General features: G+C 45.1%; 1 pseudogene across 1 annotated transcript; it reads left to right on the top strand.

The window, feature by feature from the left end:
• Nucleotides 1-8921: 8921 nt before the first annotated feature.
• On the top strand, nucleotides 8922-23288 carry LOC146960210 (sodium channel protein type 4 subunit alpha B-like; annotated as a pseudogene). The gene is made up of 20 exons (XR_015035497.1): nucleotides 8922-9086; nucleotides 10939-11076; nucleotides 11610-11728; nucleotides 12104-12193; nucleotides 12394-12522; nucleotides 13100-13191; nucleotides 15810-16097; nucleotides 16219-16282; nucleotides 18825-18966; nucleotides 19181-19380; nucleotides 19520-19604; nucleotides 20365-20600; nucleotides 20775-20846; nucleotides 20920-21023; nucleotides 21177-21534; nucleotides 21626-21821; nucleotides 21922-22214; nucleotides 22293-22401; nucleotides 22888-23042; nucleotides 23135-23288. The product of XR_015035497.1 is annotated as a sodium channel protein type 4 subunit alpha B-like (transcript).
• The last annotated feature ends 4212 nt before the right edge of the window (nucleotides 23289-27500 follow it).

Below are 27500 nucleotides of genomic sequence, written 5' to 3'. Positions count from 1 at the left end.
CACTTGTTGATTTTACATTAATTCTGTGATTTGGTTTTAAGATAAAAATAAAAAAATCAATCAACCAATTAACCAACGATGATCAATCACAGCAACTTGAACAATTAATTCATTTTGTAGTATTTTTTGATTTGATTGAACAGCCTCAATATATTTATATAGGTGTGTGTCTAAATTAATTACAAATGTATGCTCTCTCTCACACACACACACACACACACACACACACACACACACACACACACACACACACACGTGTTTCATACAGAGATTTGGATTTGACTTCTGGTGTAAAACATGTTGATGCAGTTTGTCTCAGTGAGTCTGTGTGTGGCGCCGGTTATCACCGAGACAAGAGGCTGAATGACATGTTAGTGACGGACGCACACACACACACACACACTCACACACACACATATACATACACACACACACACACACACACACACACACAGATTCAGTTTAAAGCAGTGAACAAACCAGCAGCAGCTCAACACAGTAAGACAGTTTTTGTTGTTATGTTTCTGTAGTTTGTCTTTGTTTTTGTGTGTGTGTGTGTGTGTGTGTGTGTGTGTGTGTGTTGTACTCTTACTGTGCGTTCACACCAAAAGCTTCCAAAGTGTCAAAAACGTTCGAGGGTGGGCGTCAGACAAGACAGCTCCCAAAACGGCAAATATTTTCAGTCAGCATGTGACCAAATATTATGGAGGCAGGCATCATTTCATGGAGTCTGTGAAGATTAGAACCACGTGAGTAAAGTGGTTTAACATTTATGACCAAAAAATAATTTTTCACTCTCGAGAGTGAATTTTGTCAATCATAAGTTTTATGAGAATTGTGTTTGGACTAAAAGAGATGATTGTAAATGTGTTTTATACATGGGTTGTGGTATCTATGAGCTACAACATGAGGTAGTAAACCTAGCATGAAACTGCACCATTTTAGCTGTGAGAGCAATAAACCCAAGCTAAGGTAGCTGTGGGGTAAGTTGATCCATCTGGCCAGGGGTAAGTTGAGCCACCTATCCTATACACTTAGTGAATGTATTTTGGCTGTATACCGTCGATGACCAAATAATCGCCCGCGTGCAAATACGCACCTGTGCTCTAATAGCCGCCGGGGTCCAAGCTCATTTGCCATAATAAACGCCGGTTCAATAAACGCCCGGGCGATTAAGTGTTTACCAGCCTTGCACAGAAAAATAAAAGTTTTTTTCAACAGCGACTCTCACTTCTGTCAGTCAGCCCCTCCTCTCGCGCTCTCTCTCGCATGCAGGCGCACACACACACAGACACACAGACACACAGACACACAAACACACAAACACACAAACACAGGTGCGCTAGTGGGACAGGTTGCGCTGGACGACAAAGACAAATAGATAAATGCGCTAATGTACAGTGCTGAAATTACCGCGATCGACCCCCCCCCCCCCCTTCCCTCCTCCCGCTATCGTTCATAACACCCCAGCAAACATTTTGACGTCTATTTCACGTCTAATTAACGTCGGTCAGGCAGGTTGATTCGACGTCGATCTGAGGTGCTCAAATGAAAGTTTTTCTGACGTCGGTGTTATGACCGACGTCATTTCGACGGCTAATAGACGGCATCATTTTACGTTGTTTCAACGTCGTTTAGACGACTTATCAACGTCTCAGAGCAGGCTACTTCATGACGTCTATCTCACGTCTAATTAACGTCGATCTAACAGGTTGATTCTACGTCTATTTGAGGTGCTTAGATGAAAGTTTTCCTGACGTCGGTCATGGCACCGACGTCTTTTCGACGGCTATTAAACGGCATAATTTTTACATCAACATTTCAACTTTTGTCGTTTCGAATTGCAATATAGCTTACATTTCAACCTTTTTTTTTTTTTTTTTTTAAGTATATTTTTCGGCTTTTTTGCCTTTATTTGATAGTGATGACAGTAGAGATAGACAGGAAATGGGGAGGCAGAGAGGGGGAATGACACGCAGGAAAGGTCTGCCCGACGCGGGATTCGAACCGGGGACGCCTGCGGCGAGGACTGTAGCCTCTACATGGGGCGGCCGCTCTACCCACTGCGCCACGCACCGCCCCAACATTTCAACCTTTTTGTCTACACATGTAATGTAGCCTATTGCATTTCAAAAGGTGTCTATAACTGGCATTATCATATCTATATTCTATTTCTAGATATGATAATGCCAGTTATAGACACCTTTTGAAATGCAATACATTACATGTGTAGGCAAAAAGGTTGAAATGTAAGCTATATTTATGAAAAGCACAGATCTTGTGCTGCATATCCTATGTGTAATTCTCAATGCTCTAATCTACACATACTTGAACAAACTTCTCAATTTTAGCAACAAAAAAAATCTCAAGCTGCACTGACTTCAAAAAGTCAAAGAAATCAAATCACATCAGCATTTTTGGAAAAGTGAACCTGACGGAAACTTTGATAGCAAATAAACCTGAAGGTTTAAAATATCCTTGTGATGTTCACCTAGGCTATACTGTAAAATACAAGTGGTGCATGGACTAATAGGTAGAATAATAAAAGGAAAGCATTCAGGACAAGATCTATTCAACTGGTTGTATTGAAAACATATAAACAAGTAAAACAAATATATTTATTAGAGAACAAATTTTTTTTTGTAAAGTCAGGTCATAGCCAAGGAGGCTTAACAGTCAGTGACGAGGATCTGCTCCTTCCCCCCGCTTCTGGCTGGCGCATGCTTTAGATGATTCATCGTTGCATTCTCTATTTCCACATCTGTGGCCTTAATGCTCCATCTTTTCACAGCAGCTGGAGAGAGGACACAAGAAAAAAAAAATTATAGAGCACCTATTCAGATGTAAAATGCACTTTATAAATTACAGTAAGACTTTGTCCTGGGATTTGAAAGAGTAATGACATAACCACTTCTTAGACCCACACAGTAGCCTGAATCTTCTGATGGTTCCTTATAAAGCCTATAGGCATTAGTTACAAGTCATTGATTTAACCAGCATTAGGACTCTGGAGCTAAGGGACACATGGAGCAGGTTTGAGGATGGAATCCTTAAGAGTTCCCCTTTAACCATCCTGTTGTCCACCTGGGTCAAGGAAGGAAGTACAAAGGGAAAATGTAGATCATTCATGATGATCCCTGTTGTGCCCAGTAGGGGTCGCGCCGCCTGTGTGTATTTGTGGATGTTTGGGTTCAGTTGTTTATGCCTGCTAGGCTAAAAGTAAGTCTGCCACTCCATGCTCTCGGAGCTACAATAAAAATACACTCTTTGGAGATGATGTATGATCATTGAACTCACAAACTCGGTTTAACATCGATGCTACACTCGATGTATCAGGGTAGGCCTTGCTATTTCGCCTGCTAGCTTACTGTTAGCCGCCGCTCGGTTACGAATAACATGCAGCAGATATCTGTAACATTACGCGATGCAGCAACAAAATCAGAACTTTAACATGTAACTCATGAACGTATAATGTCTTACCAAGCACATTTTCATTTTAAATTACACTATTTTTCGAAGCTCACCTTTCACACGCGTCTGTGTCTTCTCCTCGCCGACTCAAAACTTCTTCCCCCGCCGCACCGCAGCTGAAACCAGGTGCGTTCACTACGCGAGGAAAATAGTTCCTAGATGGATGCTAGAATAACAAACATTTAAGCCCACCCCGCCAATACACTTGATGGTACTACATTGTTTTCTCCCATTCACAAACATATTTCCATCATTTTGAATAGTTTTTAACAACGTAAACCGATGCCGTTGAAATGACGTCGTCATCCGCCGGTCATCTCACCCCTCAGATAGACGTCATATCAACCCGCCTGCCCAACGTTAATCAGAGGTGGAATCAACGTCCTGACATGACTGGACGTTGACTGGATGTCTTCATCTCCACACAGCACTAGACAGCAGTAGATAGAGGAAATCATTCTTGGCAGTGTTTTTTTAGTTAAATATGTGTTATGTGAGATCGTATCCCCCCTAATGTTATCATGTCGAAAAAAAGTCTAAATAAAGTCACGTCGTGACGCAACGTCTGATGGATGTCGTCATCTGGACGCAGATTGAGAAAATGTTTGCTGGCAGTATTTAACCAATTAATCCGATCTAAAATGACTCATTATGTATGTCATATTTACTCAGATGTTATTTTATCATGTTGAAAAACTGTCGAATTAAGGTCACGACGTGACGCGACGTAGATTGGACGTCTCCATCTCGACCCAGGTCGAGGAAATGTTTGCTGGGACTGATCTGATTGGCTGCTCTGATCAGCTCCCTGTGTCGCCGTAACACAGACAAACTGTCTTTTTATTTAATGTCTGATGTCAATAAACATGTGTCGGGGAAAAAAGTAGTTTTGTTCCAGTGGTGCTATGGTGAGCTCCTTGTTCTCAGCATGATGGTCTGGTGCTGCTCATTGCAAAAATAAATTGTAGCCTGTTGCAAATACGCGCCTGGTTCTTATAAACGCCTGGGGTCCAAGTCGATTTAGCATATTAAACGCCCGGGCTAATAAATGGTCATCTACGGTATGTCCAAATGATTAAATCAAGATTCTGTATGTTTGTGATTACAGTAAGTATTAGGGATGTGAATCTTTGGCTGGGTGGCTCATGATTCGATTCGATTCCGATTTTTAGGGTCACGATTCGATTCAAAATCCATTTTCGATTCATTCATTCATTCCTTTATTTGTTTGAGAGGGACAGTGTACATTAATGAACATTTTAAAAGGATAAAATGTAAATGCACCTAATTATAGCCAGTAGGCTAATTTCCAACCGATTCGATTCAAAAATCAATTTTCGATTCAACCGATTCTTGATTTTCTTTTTGCGATTTTTAGTTTGCTTTATTAACACCAGACCATGTGAAAAAGTTGAATGATGATGATGTCTACAGACTATTATGTCAGAAGCCATATTTCCCCCCAAAAAATTCACATCACATGTTTCAGATTTATTTAGCAGCAATATATTTGAACCATTTTAAAGTAAACTGCTACATGAAGCTGATTTTATAGGCTACTACTACTACTACTACTCTCTTTTCAAAAGCCTGGACTGAAGGGATGTGAATATTTGGGTGTCTATTCGATTCAAAATCAGTTCTCATGCACATGCACATAGACATGTATCACCTGTAACAAAGGCGCTGCTAAAAAAAAACAGACGGCACTCCGCTCTCACGCCAGCTGACCTGCAGCCTGTCTGACTCTGCAGCGCCACAGAGCTGCTGCTGCTGCTGCTGGTCCTCTCTCTTCAGCCTGCTGTTTGGCTGCACTTTGTATGAGTTTAAAAAAGTGAAGATCTAACGTCACCTGAGCACTGATCAGCTGATCCAGAGCGCAGTGGATGTGGCTGCTCAGCTGGAGCGCGTGTGTGTTTAACGGCAAAAACAAACCAACAGCGATCGTCCTCTCTCCTCAATAGAGTGTCGGGTTGCTGATGGCCACAAGCCTGGTCACAGACATTCAATAGAGCATTTAAATCAGATCGGTTTTAGCGCCATGGCGATGGCGTGCTGCAGCGCTCTGTACGGCGCTGTGAGGGCGCGTATTGAGACGGAGGAAACTGAATAAAAAATCGATTTTTGAAGATTATTAATCGATTCAGAATCTTCGAGAATAAGAATCTCGATTCTTACATGAATCGATTTTTTCCCCCACCCCTAGTAAGTATGTTGCTATAAACAGGAAAAGTTGTTTATAGTGAGGCCAAACTTTACTTTCAAAGAGAAATCTCTGGGATTCTTCCCAAGATGCCACGTAATCACAAAACTCCCCAAATCTCAGTGAGTCGGTGGCTCAGCAGGAAGTCCCTGCAGTTTGTGTTCACCTGTAACCTGGACAGATGAAATATTAAGTAAAGGGGGAGGTAGGAGATGGATGGAAGGAAAGAAGGGGGGGTTGATCAATTTACCCCACTCCTATGGTCATGGGGTAAGTTGAGTCACAAGACCACTTTTTTTGAACATGCTATATTTTAAAACCAGTTATATTTACACTCATTCTGTTAATTTGTAGGGATCAAAACATCCTGAAATATATGCAGACGTGTTAGTTAACAACAAAACTATAATTGTCTTGATGTAGTGATCCTGAATACAACTTACCCCACTCTCCCCTACGTAGCGCTAAAGGAACAATACGTGTGTGTGCGCCGATGATGATGATGATGATGATGATGATGATGAGGATGAAGGCCCCATAATCATGATCATCATGATCATGAAAAGTTAATGATGACAACACATTTAGTTTGCAAGGCCCGTGTGTGTGTGTGTGTGTGTGTGTGTGTGTGTGTGTGTGTGTGTGTGTGTGTGCGCTGCTGTTTTTAGCTGTAGCCTAATATTTGTGGGAACCAGTGGAGGGTTGGGGGGGGGGGGGGGGCGTAAACAGATTCTGTAGACTTGTGTTTCTTGTCTGAATTAAAGGAGTATTACGTGATTTATCAGTTTGACCTTTTACAGAGAAGAAGACAAAACATTCAGCTCATCACCTGCCCCCCCCCCCCCGAACAGAGAGGAGAGAAGGAAACCAAACAAGGAGACGAGGTCACAGGAAACCAAACAAGGAGACGAGGTCACAGGAAACCAAACAAGGAGACGAGGTCACAGGAAACCAAACAAGGAGACGAGGTCGGCGGTGGATCAGAGGAAGGTGAGGAAGCTGTGTGTGTGTGTGTGTGTGTGTGTGTGTGTGTGTGTGTGTGTGTGTGTGTGTGTGTGTGTGTGTGTGTGTGGGAATGAGCTGGGTCATCGTACTCTCTGTAACTTTACACTGGGGGGGCAAACTGAAGACTTGCAACAGCTGCTGCTGCCATGACAACGTAAGGGTGGGGTCAACCCTGGCAACGCTGAAGACACCAGAGACAAGACAGTGTGTGTGTGTGTGTGTGTGTGTGTTGAGTGCTGCGTCTGGTTGGCCGATGCTGCTAAACACACGAGTCTGGAGATAAATAATAATAATAATAATAATAATAATACTCAAACATTTCTGGATGTGCATCATGAATGAAGACAGGGAGGGGAGAGCCAATCAGCTGAGACCTTTAACTCTTTAGGACTTCCACCTTAACTCTGTAGTTTTTCCACCTTAACTCAGCTCCATGTGTCCCTTGTCTCTAGTTCTGGTTAAACCAATGTCTTGTAACTAGTTGCAGGGAGAATGGAGCGTCTCTGCCTTCCACCTAGTATAGTATAGTATAGTATAGTATAGTATAGTATAGTATAGTATAGTATAGTATATATAGTATATAGTATATAGTATAGCGTCTCTTGGCTGAAAACAAACCTTGTAAGATCAGAGCCTCCGACCCGGTGTCCCAGCTCTGGTCTCCATGGCGACACCGCTGTTACGCCCCAGCTAGGGGTGTCTGAGGAGCAACATGAATAAGAGACGCACTCTTCCCAAAACTCAAGACAGCCACCATGGTTAAAGTGTGAGATAACTCATAATTTATTGTTGTACAAAATAAGTAAAGTGGATATAAGTAAATAAGATGACTTCAGGGTGGACCCAGGCCAACATAACGAACAAAAGAGGAATCTAACTCAAAAGGGCAAGCTGACCTGCAAAGGAACGAAACGGAAAGAACATAACCTGCCCTCCCTGGCTAACCACAAAACAGGAGAAAACTGGCAACTGAAATGGCGGTCCACCCCCACAAAAGAACAACACAACTAAACGTGGCTGGTTGGGTTGAGGAAAGGAGTCTTCTGCCGTGCTCTGCCGGCCGCCGACTGCTCAGCTGGAGCTTATAAACCAAGGCCCCCGACCCGCCGCACCGATCCCCGACGCCGCACCGATCCCCGACCGGCCTGAAGACGCCGCACCGATCCCCGACGCCGCACCGATCCCCAACCGGCCTGAAGACGCCGCACCGATCCCCGACCGGCCTGAAGACGCCGCACCGATCCCCGACCGGCCTGAAGACGCCGCACCGATCCCCGACGCCGCACCGATCCCCGACCGGCCTGAAGACGCCGCACCGATCCCCGACGCCGCACCGATCCCCGACCGGCCTGATGACGCCGCACCGATCCCCGACCGGCCTGATGACGCCGCACCGATCCCCGACCGGCCTGATGACGCCGCACCGATCCCCGACCGGTCTGAAGACGCCGCACCGATCCCCGACCGGCCTGAAGACGCCGCACCGATCCCCGACCGGCCTGAAGACGCCGCACCGATCCCCGACGCCGCACCGATCCCCGACCGGCCTGAAGACGCCGCACCGATCGCTCGGGAGTGGGAGGAGTTTGGCCCGACGAGCACCTGGGATGAAAGACAGAGACAGACACACAGCACATACACACCTGCACACATCTACCAGATAACGACGGCAGTCGTGACACCGCCACACAAACGTAACGCGCTAACCCGTAACCGTGATCAGACTACACAGATATCACCATGGTAACATGGTAGATGATAAACAACCTTATCCACCGCTCCATGGATTCATTTCTCACCGGCTTCGCTGTTGGAAACAGATGATGCACATGGAGGAGAGGAGGGGTTAAAGGGTTAGTTCAACATTTTGACAGGAGGAGGAGGAGGAGGAGGAGGAGAGGAGGGTTAGAGACACCTGGAGAGTTCAGGTTTATTTGTGCAGCCCGGTTTCGGTTTTTATAACCAGTTCATCTTTACAAAGCATCATAACAACAACCACTGAGAAAAAACCCTTAATATATACAGAGCTGCACCTGTTCAGCGGCCTTGATCTGATTGGTCGGTCTAGTTCAGTGACTCATCAGCTTCACCTTCACTGTTTTTGTTGTTTGTCTTAAAATCTTAAAACAAAATGAAAATGAAAATTTCAGGTTTGTTTCATCTTCATGTTTAGTGTAATTGGCAATAAACCTGATTCCCACTCTGCTGCAGGAGGCGGTTGCTAGGTGACCGGTGAGGCCAGGCGGTTGCTAGGCGACAGCTGCATGATGCCAGGATGGCGCCTCTGCTGCCCCCTCTCGGCTCGGAGATCTTCAGACGCTTCACACCGGCTTCACTAGAGGAAATCCAACGACGATATGAAGCTGAGGAGGCGGAGCGACAGAGGAGGAAGGAGAAGAACATCGAGGTAAAAAAAAACGTAAATAAAACCGTAGCGTTGGGTTGCTAGGGAGACCGACCGTAGCGTTGGGTCGCTAGGGAGACCGACCGTAGCGTTGGGTCGCTAGGGAGACCGACCGTTGGGTTGCTAGGGAGACCGACCGACCGTAGCGTTGGGTCGCTAGGGAGACCGACCGTTGGGTTGCTAGGGAGACCGACCGACCGTAGCGTTGGGTCGCTAGGGAGACCGACCGTTGGGTCGCTAGGGAGACCGACCGTAGCGTTGGGTTGCTAGGGAGACCTGGATGGTTGTAACACTTCCTGTTGTCCAATCAGGAACAAGTGAAGAATCACCCGAGTCAGTTTAGTTTAATAAACTCAGTTTAGTTTAATAAACTAAACTGAGTTTATTAAACTCAGTTTAGTTTAATAAACTCAGTTTAGTTTAATAAACTCAGTTTAGTTTATTAAACTCAGTTTAGTTTATTAAACTCAGTTTAGTTTAATAAACTCAGTTTAGTTTAATAAACTCAGTTTAGTTTATTAAACTCAGTTTAGTTTAATAAACTCAGTTTAGTTTATTAAACTCAGTTTAGTTTATTAAACTCAGTTTAGTTTATCTCCTGTGAGGAAGCAGCGCAGAACGATTTAGAAGGAAAAAACTCTATTTGAGGCATGAAAGTATTTAGTTTTTTACTTCTTTTATTTTGGGGATTGCTTCCTGTTTCGTAGTCAAACTCATCAAACTGACATCAGGTTTATGGTGTGTCTATGTAGATATCTTTCATGCAAGTTGTCGGTGCTAATGTTTTAGTTGTTAGCTGAGTTAGTTCATCTGGTTCGTTGTTAAAACCGACTACGACCAAAACTTTTATTGCATTTCTGTTTTCTTTGGCTTTCAGTGGCCTAGGTCTTGAAAGAGAAAGACGAAGGGGTTATAGGTTCATGTAGCATCAGACTACTAGCTACACACACACACCTATTATATTAAAAAGTAATTTAAAGGGATAGTTCAACATCTAGTCAAATTGGCCCATTGCCATAATCCTTATAGTCCGTCTGTTCTGTGCAACCTGCTGTTTCACTAACCCAGACGATGGGCTGAATTGTAACATTTCACACTGAGACTAAACCATGCAGAACAGCTGACAGCCGACAACTAGTTTGTCTCACATTCTGAACACACCGGCTTCAAAGATACGGACAGAAGTGAAACATGTTTCAACCCCCCCGGTCCCCCGGTCTCCTCTAGCCTCGTAAACCAGCCAGGGAGAGTCTGGCCTCATCCCCGTTGTAGCGTTTGGCCTGAAACCCTCAGAAGGCCTAAGAGCCAATCAGCGCCGCCTCTGTGATTGACACAGCACGTTGGCCAATCAGGTACCGGCTGGTGCAACGCCCCGTCACTACACCAACTTGCTGAATGGCTGAATGAGGTTGTCTGTCAACGCTACTACTCCCACCCAGCTCCCGCCCAAACGCTGACAGGGGGGATGAGGCCAGACTCTCTGAGAAATGAAATGAAATGAGATGAGATGAAATGAAATGAGATGAAATGAAATGAGATGAAATGAGATGAAATGAGATGAGATGAAATGAAATGAGATGAGATGAGATGAGATGAAATGAAATGAAATGAAATGAAATGAAATGAAATGAGATGAGATGAGATGAAATGAGGTGAGATGAAATGAAATGAAATGAGATGAAATGAAATGAGATGAAATGAGATGAAATGAAATGAAATGAGATGAGATGAAATGAAATGAGATGAAAAGCATTTCCGCGAGAGGCTGGTTTACGATGCGAGGTCTCCTCCCCTCCTTTCTGATAACACAACGTCAGATTCCTTCTCTGTGATTGGCTGTCTCTCTGGTTGGCAGATAGCAGAGGAAGATCTTCCTAAACCAGCGAGTGACTTGGAGGCTGGGAAGCCCCTCCCATTCATCTACGGAGACCCGCCCCCGGAGCTCCTCAACACCCCATTGGAGGAGCTGGACCCCTTCTACCAATCACACAAGGTCGAGTTTATTCTGTCTTCCTGTTTCTATGGCTACTGGGTCACTCAGCCCATCAGAGTGGAGATATTCACCACATTTATATTTATATATTATATATCATTTATATTCTCTATTAAGAGTCAAATAACAGTTTAGTCTACTTTGAGTTTGTGTTGTAGATCTTTTGATGGATCAATGAATAGTTTCGTTGTGTTGTTTTGTGGCTGGTTACTGAGCTTCACCGTCAGCTGTTTTCAGGCTTCAGCTCATTGATTGATTGATTGATTGATTGATTGATTGATTGATTGATTCTTTTAATGACCACACAGCCAGGCTGGTTCATAGGGCCGTGCTTGTTCCTCAGCGTTCAGTGTTCAGGAGGTTTATTGTAGTGGGATGAAACTGTTTGTGAAGCGGTTGTTGTCCTGTAGCGTCTCAGAGGACAGCATCTTATTATTATTATTATTATTATTATTATTACTACTATTATTATTACTATTATTATTATTATATAATATATAATATTGATGACCTTTCTCTCTCTCTCTGCGCAGACGTTCATCGTCCTGGGAAAAGGGAACGTCATCTACAGGTTCAATGCCGAGCCGGCCTGTTACCTGCTGAGTCCGTTCAGTCGCCTGAGGACGGCCGCCATCAGGGTCCTCATCCACTCATATCCTTTATGATGTCATCATGATGTCACACAACCGTCATGCTGTCATACAACTGTCATGATGTCACACTTTAGGATCCAGTGAAACCTTTGTGTCCAATGACTAAACATTAGCATTAGCATTAGCATGTTCTCCTGAAGCTAGCATGCTGGTCTCGTCAGCCAATCAGAAGCCAGCCCTGCTGCTCAACAGCTGTTCATCAGTATTTACCCGTTTAGTATTGGCAACATCTGGATCAATAATATAGAGGCCGTTTGATCCTTGATCAGCAGGTTATTGATTAGTGATCAGCTCATTTATGTTATTGATTAGTGATCAGCAGGTTATTGATTAGTGATCAGCTCATTTATGTTTTTGTTTCTTAAAAACCAAACGTTGTTCAGTTTGTTCATCATGGTGACGATTCTGACAAACTGTGGATTCATGACGATGAGTGACGCTCCGCCGTGGAGCAAGACTGTGGAGTGAGTCACACACACACACACACACACACACACACAATGCTAAATGTCACTGTTATTGTCAGTGAGGCGTTCAGGGAGCAGAGTAATAATGAGTTGTGTTGTTGTCAGTGAGGCGTTCAGGGAGCAGAGTAATAATGAGTTGTGTTGTTGTCAGTGAGGCGTTCAGGGAGCAGAGTAATAATGAGTTGTGTTGCGTTCAGGTACGTCTTCACAGGGATCTACACCGTCGAAGCGACAGTCAAAGTTCTGTCCCGAGGATTCTGTGTTGGAGACTTCACCTTCCTCCGAGATCCGTGGAACTGGCTCGACTTCATGGTCATCAGCATGGCGTAATAACACACACACACACACGCACACACACACACACACACACACACACACACACACACACACACACACACACACACGCACACACACACACACACACAAACACACATTTTTTTTATTTTTTGTAACTGAGAATTACCATCGTTGGTATTACATCTGCCACTGTTGCCACTTTCATGTTTTACCTTTATTATTACTTTATTTATTACTATCAATACTGTGAATAACCATGCTGCTATGAGCACTTTGCACTTTGCCTACCTCATACATGTTGTTGTCTTAGTGTTGTCCATTGTCTAACTGTGTCTGTTTATGCCTCATCTTTGTATAGTAGCTTGTATTCTGTGTATTTTTTTATCACTTTTATGTTATGTGTAGGGACTACAGATGGAAATGAGCTGGGAGCTAAATCTGCTGCAACCATCTTTTCATTTTTTCCTTTAAATGATTAATGTAATTGCACATTGTCCCTTATTAAACTAATAAACTAAACTAAACTGACTAAACACACACACACACACACACACACACACGATGATGGCGATGGTAGCTTCTTCTTCTTCCTCCTCTCTCTCCCAGGTATCTGACAGAGTTCGTGGACTTGGGGAACGTCTCGGCGTTGAGAACGTTCAGAGTTCTGCGAGCGCTGAAGACCATCACCGTCATCCCCGGTCAGTGAACGTCTCGTCACCTTAAACTGGTTCAGATGAGACTCTAGTTCTAGTTTCATCACAGTGAACAACAAATGAGATGCAAAATAAAACCAGCGGGATTGGTTGCTAGGGATTGGTTGCTAGGGATTCTGACGTCTTAATATCGACTGGTGCTGAAAAACTGAATCCAACCCATTCAGACTCTGGCCTTGAAACTGCATTTTCGAATTTTAAAATGCTTCAGTTGTAGCTTGATAGCGACTTAGCGGCTGAAATGTCTTGTAGCAGAACCCAAACACTACAGTGACTTGTTCATTATTTCAAACAATGTTTTTTGTCTGCCATCCAGTCCTCCCATTAAGCTGGTCTGTCCTCTATGAACCAGTCTGCCATCCAGTCCTCCCATTAAGCTGGTCTGTCCTCTCTTCCCATGAACCAGTCTGCCATCCAGTCCTCCCATTAAGCTGGTCTGTCCTCTATGAACCAGTCTGCCATCCAGTCCTCCATTAAGCTGGTCTGTCCTCTATGAACCAGTCTGCCATCCAGTCCTCCCATTAAGCTGGTCTGTCCTCTATGAACCAGTCTGCCATCCAGTCCTCCATTAAGCTGGTCTGTCCTCTATGAACCAGTCTGCCATCCAGTCCTCCCATTAAGCTGGTCTGTCCTCTATGAACCAGTCTGCCATCCAGTCCTCCATTAAGCTGGTCTGTCCTCTCTATGAACCAGTCTGCCATCCAGTCCTCCCATTAAGCTGGTCTGTCCTCTATGAACCAGTCTGCCATCCAGTCCTCCCATTAAGCTGGTCTGTCCTCTCTATGAACCAGTCTGCCATCCAGTCCTCCCATTAAGCTGGTCTGTCCTCTCTATGAACCAGTCTGCCATCCAGTCCTCCCATTAAGCTGGTCTGTCCTCTCTGAACCAGTCTGCCATCCAGTCCTCCCATTAAGCTGGTCTGTCCTCTCTATGAACCAGTCCTGCCATCCAGTCCTCCCATTAAGCAGTCTGTCCTCTATGAACCAGTCTGCCATCCAGTCCTCCCATTAAGCTGGTCTGTCCTCTATGAACCAGTCTGCCATCCAGTCCTCCATTAAGCTGGTCTGTCCTCTCTATGAACCAGTCTGCCATCCAGTCCTCCCATTAAGCTGGTCTGTCCTCTCTATGAACCAGTCTGCCATCCAGTCCTCCATTAAGCTGGTCTGTCCTCTATGAACCAGTCTGCCATCCAGTCCTCCCATTAAGCTGGTCTGTCCTCTATGAACCAGTCTGCCATCCAGTCCTCCATTAAGCTGGTCTGTCCTCTATGAACCAGTCTGCCATCCAGTCCTCCATTAAGCTGGTCTGTCCTCTCTTCTTATGAACCAGTCTGCCATCCAGTCCTCCCATTAAGCTGGTCTGTCCTCTATGAACCAGTCTGCCATCCAGTCCTCCATTAAGCTGGTCTGTCCTCTCTTCCTATGAACCAGTCTGCCATCCAGTCCTCCATTAAGCTGCTCTGTCCTCTCTGCCTCTCTTGCCTACCAGAAGCTTCTTCCTCCTTCAGCTGTTGTTAACATTTCCATGTTTCCCACATTCTCTGTTATAAACTGTTTTCTTGTCTGTAACAACATCTCTGTCCTGGGTGATGATCCCTCCTCTGTTGCTCACCCTGAGCTTTCTCCTGGTTTTCCCTGTTAAAAGGGTTTTCCATGGAGTTTTTCCTCAGTGGATGTGAGGGTCTAAGGACAGAGGATGTTGTTATGATGGGATGTAAAGCCCTTTGAGACAAACTGCTGGTAAAAACGAGCTATACAAATAAAATTGCCTTGCCTTGAGACATTCGCCCCGCCCCCCCCCCCCCCCCCCCCCCCCCAGGTCTGAAGACGATCGTCGGCGTTAGGGTTAGATGTGTTGATCTGCCCCCCCCCCCCCCACCAGTTTAAAGGGTTAGATGTGATGATCTGCCCCCCCCCCCCCCACCAGGTTTAAAGGGTTAGATGTGATGATCTGCATGATCATGCACTGGTTACAGCTGATACACAAATGCATTTATTTTAATTACCCATCCTATCTACAGCAGTATCTTATACCATATACAACAAGTTATCATATCAGACATTCATCGCAGCCCTTTTTTTCTGTTCCCAATGTCATTAAATCATTTGGTAGAAGAGCTTTTATGTTTAAAGCACCTGCAGATTGGAACAACCTTCCTGCTAATATCAGATCCAGTTCCTCTCTTGGTATTTTCAAGCTCTGTCTTCTCATCTCATGGTGACCTGTTCCTGTTTTCACTGAAGACGCATTTCTGATTTGTTGATCTGTTACTAATCATTATACTGTCATTTTAGTCCCAGTGTTGACCTTTGTGGCCCTACTATGGTTGTTTTGTTTTGTTTTGTCCCAATGTAGTTACAATAACTGTGGTTTGTCCTTGTTTGTACTATTGTTTTTGTCTTTTGGTTTGTTTGTTTTGTTTGTTTACTTGTCTGTTTGTTTTTCTATATTGTTTAGAACATGTTTGTCTGTTGAATCTATGTTTGTCTATATGTTTGGACCCCCTCGAAAACGAGATGATACATCTCAAGGGGTTTTATCCAAATAGATGACCCTATAACCCTATAAATAAATTTCAACATCTGCCCCCCCCCCCCCCCCAGGTCTGAAGACGATCGTCGGCGCTCTCATCCAGTCGGTGAAGAAGTTGGCCGACGTGATGATCCTGACCGTGTTCTGCCTCAGCGTCTTTGCCCTGATTGGTCTGCAGCTCTTCATGGGAAATCTGAGACAGAAATGCGTCCTGATGCCGCCGCTGCTTAGCAACCACACGCCTGACATCAGTTACCCTGGCAACGACACCTATGGCAACGACACCTATGGCAACAACACCTACGGCAACGACACACGAAGCAGTGACTTTGATTACCACAGTTACATCAACAATCCAGGTACGAGTTGAATCTGTCATCAGTGACGTCATCGGTGACGTCATCAGTGACGTCATCAGTGACGTCATCAGTGACATCATCGAGATGAACAAGTGAACCAACGTCTCTCTCTCTCCGACAGAAAACTATTACTACATTCCTGGTCAACTCGATGCTCTGCTGTGTGGAAACAGCTCCGATGCCGGGTACGACCGCATGGTGATGGTGGTAGCCATGGTGATGGTGGTAGCCATGGTGATGGTGGTGATGGTGATGATGTAGATCATACATATAGAAACATAGGGGGCGTCGCGTGGCGTAGTGGTTAGAGCGGGTGCTCCATGTATAGAGGCACAGTCCTCGCTGCGGTCGGCCCCGGTTCGAGTCATCCCCCCTCTCTCTGCCTCCCCATTTCCTGTCATGTCTCAACTGTACTATCTATAAAGGCATAAAAGCCCAAAAAATATACTTTAAAAAAAATAAAATAAAAAAAAAATAAACATAGATGCAGCGTTCTCTATCTGGCGGTACGTCAGCGGAGCCGCCATGTTGCCGTGTCGCCATGACGACCAGAGCAGCTGAGGCGGTTGAACCGGTAAAACGACAGCAGCCTCCTGAGCTGTTGTCAGTTGTTCCCACAGGACGACGTTATTAGAGAACGTTAGAGAATCGGCAGCGTGGGATCACCTCTGTGTCTTTTCCTTTTTATTTTTCATATAATATTAATTCATATGCGCATCGAGAGTGAGCGAGTGAGCAAAGCGCGAGAGAAACAGCGGATGCACCAGATGCAGGTTGACTCTGTCAGCTGCTGCTCATCTGTCACTGCAGCTGCTCATCTGTCACTGCAGCTGCTCATCTGTCACTGCAGCTCCAAACAGACACTAACTTGACAGATTAGATGTTGATTTTGTTAACAAACATGAAGCATATATCTGTTGGCTGCTCTTATCATTCAGTCGACCTCCTCCTTCCCCCGGAGCGTCTTGAAATTCCCTCTTTGTCCGAAGCGGGAGACGACAGGAAGAGTCTGAGAAGTGAACGACTATACTATATATATATACTATAACGACTTACTTGAAGCTACATTTGTATTTGTATTTGTATTTTTATTCAGCACATACAAGATGTATAAAACAGCATATTAAAAAATGGAACGACAACGACAAGAGACATACAAAGTATACAGTAGATAAAGCAAATGTGCTGGAGAAACCAAAAAAAACCCCCTAAGGGCTTGTCAAGTGGTCCTCCAAAAGACAAACATTCAACATAAATTTAATTTACAGAATGAAATAACAACATAAAACAATTAAAAAAGAGAAAATCAATATTGTGTGAAAATTCAAGATAAACATTTGACATACATTTGTTGCGACTTGGCTCCGGCTGTAGGAAGCTGTTTCCGCTGCTTCTAGGATAATGTAGTTAGTTAAGTTGGTGCAGGGACCAAATCGTTCTTGACGTCCCCGGCGTAAATGACGCCTATGAGTAGATTTAATCAGAATCTGGGGTTACCATGGTTACAACGTTTAGAACATCAGTCCTTTAGAACTTCAGTCCTACGCAACATGGCAGCCAGCAGACACATGGTGGCGCTGTTCGGCAGTAAGGAACTACATCTACGTTTCTATATCTATGATGGTGATGGTGATGGTGATGGTGATGATGATGGTGATGGTGATGATGATGATAGACCAGAGCGGCATTTTTACGCAAATGAGAATGACTGATGCATCCTGGGTAATTTAGGGGCAGCACCCAGCATTTTTAAATTGCACTCAGTGGTTTTTTGTGTTTTGATGGAGCGTAGACTAACTAACAATCAGTTTGAATGTTTTATTTTGTGTTTCTTTTGTTGCACTATGTCTCATAATTATTTTGACACCCTCTTTGAAACCCACCGTTCACGCTATCTTGAAAAACTACAATGAATGAATCTAGCGGTATGCTCCTTTAGCCTCCCACAGTGATAAATGACTCCACACAGTGGCCAGAAATGTCTGAATGAATCTACGGTATGCTCCTTTAGCCTCACACAGTGATCAATGACTCCACACAGTGGCCAGAAATGTCTGAATGAATCTACGGTATGCTCCTTTAGCCTCCCACAGTGGCCAGAAATGTCTGACCCAGACATCTACACGTATTTGGTGGAATCACCGGGAGGTTTTGGCTCAGTGTTGTCTGGAAACAGCCTGTTAATAGACAACTTTTTGTTACTTAGTTTGTCAAGCCAGTTAGGCTGAACTTTACAATGCTGCCCCTAAATTACCCAGGATGCATCAGTCATTCTCATTTGCATAAAGATGCCCCTCTGGTCTATGGTGATGGTGATGGTGATGATGGTGATGATGGTGATGGTGATGATGGTGATGATGGTGATGGTGATGGTGATGGTGATGATGATAGTGATGATGGTGATGGTGATGGTGATGATGATAGTGATGATGGTGATGATGGTGATGGTGATGATGATAGTGATGATGGTGATGATGATAGTGATGATGGTGATGATGGTGATGGTGATGGTGATGGTGATGATGATAGTGATGATGGTGATGGTGATGGTGATGGTGGTGATGATAGTGATGATGGTGATGGTGATGGTGATGATGATAGTGATGATGGTGATGATGATAGTGATGATGGTGATGATGGTGATGGTGATGGTGATGATGATAGTGATGATGGTGATGGTGATAGTGATGGTGATGATGGTGATGATTGCCATGGTGATGTGTTCAGGGTCTGTCCTGAGGGTTATGTCTGTCTGAAGGCGGGGAGGAATCCCAACTACGGCTACACCAGCTACGACTCGTTCGGCTGGGCGTTCCTCTCTCTGTTCCGACTCATGACGCAGGACTTCTGGGAAAACCTGTTCCAGCTGGTCAGTACCTCGTTAACGGTCCGGTTTCCCACAATGCACTGTGAAAAGTACTGAACATCCCTTCATTACTAACCAAGAAATAGAATCTACCATCATGGTCGTGCTGAAGAACGAGTCATATACTTTATATGTATATATGTATATAAATGTATGTATTATGTGACATACATACAGAGCAGACACATCACAGTGAAACGTGTCTGTCTCTCTGCAGACGCTGCGAGCTGCAGGTAAAACCTACATGATCTTCTTCGTGTCGCATCTTCCTCGGCTCCTTCTACCTCATCAACCTCATCCTCGCTAGTGGTTGCCATGGCATACGCCGACCAGAACGACGCCGCGTTCGCCGAGGCCAAACAGAAGGAGGAGGAGTACGCAGAGATCCTGGAGGCCCTGAAGAAGAGGGACGAGGAGGTCTCACACACTCACACACACAATTACAGCTAATTTGAATGGTTAGGGTTAGGAACGTAGAGTTTTTTACTTTAGTTTCATTAAAACACTGATATTAACATTGACTTTCATTGACAAACTGGATCTGTGTCATCGTCAGGTGGCAGCTCTCGCCCAGAATCAAGACTCAACACACTCACCTGAGGACGGACAGGAACCTGAGCAAGAGCATACTGCTATGGAAGGTATACACACACACACACACACACACACACACACACACACACACACACACACACACACACACACACACACACACACACACACACACACACACACACAGTTTTAAGTAAATTCAGTTTTATTTGAAAAGACCCAAATCATAATCTACATTATCTGAAGGCTCTTTACAGACTGAGGCTTTTTATTTATTACACAGAGGGCAAAAGTTGTCAAAGTCTTCTCTGTGATACTAAATATAGAGTGAAACCAGACTAGTTGTTAAAGGCTCCACCTCTCATCCTGCTCTTAGAGAAAGATTCCTCTGACGGGATGGTAGGAGACCGTAGCTGGACTCATACAAATTAGTGTGGTCACGTTCAAGTCTCTGTGACAAGATCCTGTGGTCAGTTTCTCAGTGATCAAACACACTCCTCAGAAACGGTTGGTGGTACGCAAGGCAAGGCAATTTTATTAGTATAGCCCGTTTTTAGCCCGTTTTTACCAACAGTTTGTCTCAAAGGGCTTTACATCCCATCATAACAACATCCTCTGTCCTTAGACCCTCACATCCACTGAGGAAAAACTCCATGGAAAACCCTTTTAACAGGGAAACCAGGAGAAAGCTCAGGGTGAGCAACAAGGAGGGATCCCTCACCCAGGACAGACAGACAGGACAGAGATGTTGTTACAGGACAAGAAAACAGTTCATAGTTTATGACAAAGAATGTGAGAAATATGGAAATGTTAGCAGGAGTGGTGATGTGTGTCCTCTGTGTCGCTTAGAGGACGATCAGAGGGTGTGTCCTCCATGCTGGTACGTCTTCGCTAACATCTTCCTGAAGTGGAACTGCTGCGGACTGCTGGAAGAGGATCAAAACCGTGGCTCTACACCATCATCATGGATCCATTCGTCGACCTTGGCATCACCATCTGCATTGTGCTCAACACTGTCTTCATGGCGATGGAGCACTATCCAATGACGGCAGAGTTTGAGGAGTTGTTTGAGTGTTGGAAACCTGGTGAGTCTTCCCGGAGACTGGGCAAATCTAAACCGTGTTTCTTTACAGCTTCAGGACCGCTGCTTCTCCATGACGACCAGTTCTCCATTTCTCTTGACACACTAGGACCAGTGGAGTCCGACATGTCTTTACTCTGTGCTGACCTTCCTCTGCTGATCTCTGACCCCTCTGCAGGTCTTCACAGGGATCTTCACGGCAGAGATGGTGTTCAAACTTCTGGCCATGGACCCATATTACTATTTCCAGGTCAGTCTTCCTGTTTCCTTCCAGCTCAGTAATGACAACCAGCAGCTATTCTGATCTGTTTCCATGGTTACAGGTGGGCTGGAACATCTTTGACAGCATCATCGTGACCATGAGTCTGGTGGAGTTGGTACTCGGCCAACGATCAGAGGCCTGTCGGTGCTGCGCTCATTCCGACTGGTCAGTGTGTTGCCATGGTTTCCTGTGTACCTGCCTCCTCAATTCAATTAAATTAAATTCAATTCAAAAGACTTTATTTATCCCGAGGGGAAATTAAAAAGCACTCATCTCCTCATCTGTCTCTCTGTCCCGTCACCTGCTCCTTGAATCCAGATGCGAGTCTTTAAGTTGGCCAAGTCCTGGCCGACCCTCAACATGCTGATTAAAATCATTGGGAACTCGATCGGGGCTCTGGGGAACCTGACTCTGGTTATCGCCATCATCGTCTTCATTTTTGCCCGTCGTCGGGATGCAGCTGTTTGGAAGAACTACAAAGACTGCGTCTGTCGCATTGCACAAGACTGCGAGCTTCCTCGCTGGCACATGTACGACTTCTTCCATGCCTTCCTCATCATCTTCAGGATCCTGTGTGGAGAAGTGGATTGAGACCATGTGGGACTGCATGGAGGTTTCCGGTCAGACGATGTGTCTGATTGTCTTCATGATGGTCCTGGTCATTGGAAACCTTGTGGTGAGTCTTTCTTCACAGTCCCTTGCCTAAGGCCCTAAACCTGTTTGTTGTCTGATCTCAGGTCTCTTTCTCTCCCCGGTTCTTGTTGCAGGTCCTGAACCTCTTCCTGGCCTTGCTGCTGAGCTCATTCAGCGGTGATAATCTTGCAGCTCCAGAAGAAGAAGGTGAAAACAACTTGCAGATCGCCATAAACCGAATCAACATGGGCGTGGCCTGGGCCAAGGCCAAAATCCTGGAACAGATTTGGACCGTATTGGGAAAGAACCACATTGACCCAGACCAAATTGGTAGGATCAGAAGTGGAACCACAAAAGACTTCATTGTTTCTATGTTTTGTACTCTTTGCGTTCTGATCAACTGTTCATTCAAATCTTCCTGTCTTCACAGCAGCCAATGGCAACGACGATGACAAGGCCACAAAGGAGGTTTTGCATTTGACCTTTGTAGCCTCAGACCAGCCAGAGTCGGAGGTCAATGCCCTCTGCTGCAGCAACGACAACCTGACCAGCAACTACCACAATATCACCTCGCTGAAGGTGCCCATCGCCACCGCCGAGTCCGAATCTGAGTCTGAGTCTGAGTCTGAGTCTGAGTCTGAGTCTGAGATACCTGAAAACGATGAAGAGGATGAAGAGGGTGATGAGGGTCATGAGGACGATGAGAAAGAAAAGCTCTCCCAAGTAAACAACTAATATCTATTCTACTCTGTTCCTCAGTTGGATGATAACGTGCTCATATCTGAAGTTGTGTTTGTTCAGGGTGACGAGTCTTCAGCCTGCAGCACAGTGCAGAGACTTCCTGAGGTCCAGGAGGAAGAGGATGATGAAGATCAGGACTCCAACACACCTGAGGACTGCTGTACAGATAGTAAGTACACACACACACACACACACACACACACACACACACACACACACACACACACACACACACACATTTTAAATATTTATTTATGCCCACATATAAAGAAGTACAAGGGTTCTTGCACAAGGGACATAAACTCTGCCAGTGCAGTTAACAATGGAAGACGGTCAGACACAAAACGCCTGGGCAGTTGAACACAGTTACATACAAAATGACCTACAGGTCAGATAGAAAACAGACATTTAAGGATACAAAAAACAACGTCTCCTCCAGATTGAGCGGCTACCAATAATAACTGAGACTGAGCAGTACCTGGCCAACTGTTTAGCTCTTCTTTTAGAGAGGCCGGCCATCTGAAGGCCCCTCACAACCAACTTATGCGCATGCCCCAGACTACCAAATATAAAGACTAGAAGTTTACATCTGTAGCCCACACACACACACACACACACACAGTGAAACAGTGAAACAGTGAATCCTTGTTTTCAGACTGTTACCGGCGCTGCCCACGTCTGAACATAGACACGTCTAAGGGCCGAGGGAAGATCTGGTTCAACGTCAGGAGAACATGTTTCTTCATCGTGGAACACAACTACTTTGAGACCTTCATCATCTTCATGATCCTGCTGAGCAGCGGAGCGCTGGTAAACACCCTGTTATTGACCAGACACGAGCAGAGTGTGTGGGTCTGTGTTTGTGTTTTCATTGCAGCTTGAATCCCTTTGGTCATGAGCAGGTCAGATCTCATTGGTTCAGGGATGTGTGTGATGTGCATTCTAACCATACTGGGGCAACATGGCTGACGTGGCTAACAATGGACTACAAATACGGCTAACAATGGACTACAAACATGGCTAACACTGGACTACAAACACGGCCTGCATTCCGACTACTAACATGGTCCTGTTACAATGGTGATGATGATATTTTGATAATAAAAGATGAATGGTGATGACGGTGTCACACAACACAAGGTCACAGGTTGAGTCTCTGGCCGCTGCAGCTAACGAGTTGTTTTACTCTCGTTTGCTGAGAGCTGTCACCATGGCAACAAATAAACTACATTTAGTAACACAGGCACACAGATGCTGGTTAAGTGAGTCAAGTTAAGAGTGAACAGACATCACAGATGGACAGAGCAGCCATACTAACTGAGGGTGAGGGGTGAGGGTGAGGCAAGGCAATTTTATTTGTATAGCCCGTTTTTACCACCAGTTTGTCTCAAAGGGCTTTACATCCCATCATAACAACATCCTCTGTCCTTAGACCCTCCATAGAAAGGAGAGGAGAGGAGAGGAGAAGAGAGGAGAGGAGAGGAGGGGAGTGGAGAGGAGAGGAGAGGAGGCGAGGGTTGGGGAGAGGAGAGGAGGAGAAAGGAGAGAGCTCTGTGTAACCAGATGTGTCCCCCAGCAGTCTAAGCCTATCCACCACTTTATTTTCCCATGATCCATTGCGTCACACCACAACGGAAGTGGGTTTTAGTAGCATTCTAGCGAGCGGCTAACTGGTAGAGTTAGCGGCTAACTGGTAGCGTTAGCCACCGGTGTAGGTACCACATGTGGGGGCTCCGGGCTGCCAAAACCGTTTTGACTAAATCTGATGTTTGTTAAGTCTATAAAACGAATTATTGAACAAACATTACTATTTCTGTGTGCACGTTTTTGTAATTAGTCATATTATTATTATCGTAGTTGTTAGCTTTGCTGCTGCTGACAGCTAACAGCAGCAGCTAAGCTAACACCAGGACGTCAGCTGTTAAAACCCTCCCATTGTCGGACACGACATGAAACTACTCCAGTTAGCTGGCTCAGTCATGTTGGAACTAGGATATCCGCTTTTTTCATGGGCCGTTTATTGAGTTATTGTTTATTGACACTGCTAACGACTAACAGCTAACGGTTAGCCCAGCTAATCTAAAATGTTTGTTCAACAATTCGTTTTATAGACTTCATAAACATCAGAGTAGTCGAAACGGTGATATAGTGATGTGAAAATGTGACATAAAGCTAAAACCTTGTCCGTATTGTTCTCATTAAAATGAGGTGATGATTATAAATAAAGTCATCAGGCCGATGTCTATCAACCAGTCTATGCTATCAACAATACAGTAACGGTGGAATGGAGTGTCATGGCGACACCCAGCGTCATTCTCCAGAAAGTGGTGGATAGCAGCGTAGCTATAAAATGGTTCAGAGCTACCTGAACCAGCCCTAACTAAAAGCCCTGTCATAAAGGAAGGTCTTCAGTCTAGACTTAAATGTAGTTAGAGTGTCTGCCTCTTTGACCCATGGAGAGAGCTGGTTCCACAGTAAAGGAGCCCGGTAACTGAAGGCTCTACCTCCCAGTCTGTTTTTAGAGATACTGGGAGTCACTAACAGACCTGCGTTCTGGGAGCGGAGTGCTCTGGTAGGACAGTAAGGAATGATTAGTTCTTTCAGATAGGTTGGAGCTTTATCATTAAGAGCCTTATAAGTCAACAGGAGGATTTTGAAGTCTATTCTAAATCCTACAGGAAGCCAGTGGAGAGAAGCTTAAGTGGGAGAGATGTGCTCTCTCTTCCTAACTCCTGTCAAAACCCTCGCTGCTGCATTCTGGACCAGCTGGAGACTCTTTAGAGAGTTTTTCAGACATCCTGACAGGAGAGAGTTGCAGTAGTCTAGCCTAGAAGTGATAAATGCATGTACTAGTTTCTCAGCATCACTCTGGGAGAGGATATTCCTAATCTTAGTGATACTGCGCAGATGGAAGAAGGTGGTCCTTGGGTGGTGGGTGATGCCTGTGCAGGTGCTAACGTTGGCTGGTTGTGAACTGGTTGTGAACTGGTTGTGATGGTTGTGAAGTGGTTGTGAACTAGCTGTGAACTGATTGTGAACTGGTTGTGATGGTTGTGAACTGGTTGTGAACTGGTTGTGATGGTTGTGAACTGGTTGTGATGGTTGTGAACTGGTTGTGATGGTTGTGGTGAACTGGTTGATGGTTGTGATTGTTGTGATGGTTGTGAACTGGTTGTGAACTGGTTGTGATGGTTGTGAACTGGTTGTGATGATTGTGACTTGTGATGGTGTGATGGTTGTGAACTGGTTGTGATGTTGGAACTTGTATGTGAACTGGTTATAATAGCTGTGAACTGGTTGTGATGGTTGTGAACTGGTTGTGATGGTTGTGAACTGGTTTTGAACTGGTTGTAGATGGGTTGTGAAACTAGGTTGTGATGTGATGTGCAAAGGTTGGGTGATGGTAGTGATGGTTGTGAACTAGAAAACGTTTGTGAATGGTTGTTGAACTAGTTGTGAACTGGGTGATGTTGGTGACTGGTTGAGATGGATCTGTGAACTGGTTGTGATGGTTGTGAACTAGTCGTGAACTGGTTGTGATGGGTTGTGAAGTGGTTTGTGATAGTTGTGAAAGGTTGCGATGGTTGTGACTTTGAAGGGTTGTGAGGGAGTTGGAACTAGAGTATCGTGGATGGGTAGTAGAACCAATATTGTTTGTGAACTGGTTGTTGTGAGAACAGGTTGTGATGGTTGAGCATCTGTCTGTAGAGCACACCACTGGTGTGATGTAGTGAAACTAGTCATCAATGAAGCCGGTTGTGAACTGGTCGTAAGAAGAAACTATTGTGAATTGGTTTTTATGGTTGTGAAGTGGTTGTGACTAGTTTTGACACTGGTTGTGATGCGGTTGTGAACTGGTTAGTGATGGTTCTGACTGAACAAGGCGTATACGACGGACATCTACTCTACAAGCCGCGGCGCATCCATCAAGTGACGGTGTCCTTGGAAGTACGCCGACCTAGGTCTTCACCTACGGTGTTCGTGTAGGAGATCTAGCTGCTCAAGTGGGTCGCCTACGGATACAAGACCTACTTATCACACCAAAGAGCCTGGTGCTTGGCTAGGAAAAACTTTACCCCCTCATTCGTCGACGTCAAGGTCACGAGTCAATCATGTTCCGTTTATTGATGACATCTATATGGTGGTGTCCCATAATCGCGCACTTCCTCTGCACTTACCACTTAAACATTTGAGTACAGAGCAAGTGAGCAGTGTGCGAAAATGTAGTGCGCTATGCCCTACTGAATTTGCACGCACACTTCCAAAACGGCCAGAAAATTGAGTTGTTGGAATCGCGAGGGAACACCTTCCACCACTCCTTAACAAAAAAAAAATATAAACCAACGTTCCGCTCAGCCAGCTTATAGTGACGTGTAGAGCGAGAAACACCGCACGTCACTGCAGGACTTATTCCAAAAAAACAGGCAAAGCGGTATTGCTAATGATATGCTTTGGAGAGGACAGTCGACGGAGCTGACTATAAAAACCGGCGTAAATGTCCTTTGGCTACCCTTACAGGATCCCCCCACCACACCATGAAACTAGCACAACAACAACACTAACACAATAAAACCACCAACTTAAGAAAGCTCGTTTTTGATCGCCAAAAAGCGCTGTCAAGAAGAAACTTGGTCGGCCGATACGGGTTAACCAACCAGCACAAACAACAACCTGCCGGCATGGAAGCATGCTATAAGGTTGCAATCAGATTCTATAAAAATAAGAAGAAAAAGTCTGTGGAAAGTCATTTCCGGTATAGTGCGCAGTCGGTAGTGTATGAAAAACAGGAACGAAAACAACGTGGATTTGCGAGCGACGGTACCTACTTCTAGATACCTGTCCAAATTAGTGCACTGCACACGGCAGAAACTACTACATTTACAGTACACTACTGATCAAGTAGAGTACTAAGAGAATAGTGCGATTTGAGACACAACCCATATACTCCCCCCAAAATTTGTTTCTGCCACTTTGTCCATCATGCAGGAGGGGGGGAGGGGTTCGAGGGGGTTGTAGATGCGGACGGCCGTGGTCAAAAACCGTGGTCAACAGCGAGGACATGATGTAATCACGGCTCCCGTGTGTCTCTGTTGCAGGTGTCTCTGTTAGTCCTCTGACTGCAAACAAAATAAATATACCTGGGGATAAACGCGGAGCTGGAGCCATCAAGGAGTCTCGTGAGGACACTGAGAGCCTCTGAGTCCCCTGAGGGCCCTGTCCACCGCTTCGAAAGGGCAATGAGGGTGCGACAGACAGACAGACAGACGG

The sequence above is a fragment of the Trachurus japonicus genome, unplaced genomic scaffold (genome assembly GCF_045865225.1).
Source record: "Trachurus japonicus isolate A0001 unplaced genomic scaffold, Traja_1.0 AP030585.1".
In the NCBI taxonomy this organism is placed as follows: domain Eukaryota; kingdom Metazoa; phylum Chordata; class Actinopteri; order Carangiformes; family Carangidae; genus Trachurus; species Trachurus japonicus.
The sequence above is the reverse complement of the archived record's forward strand: the minus strand, read 5'-3'. Positions and strand labels throughout refer to the sequence as shown.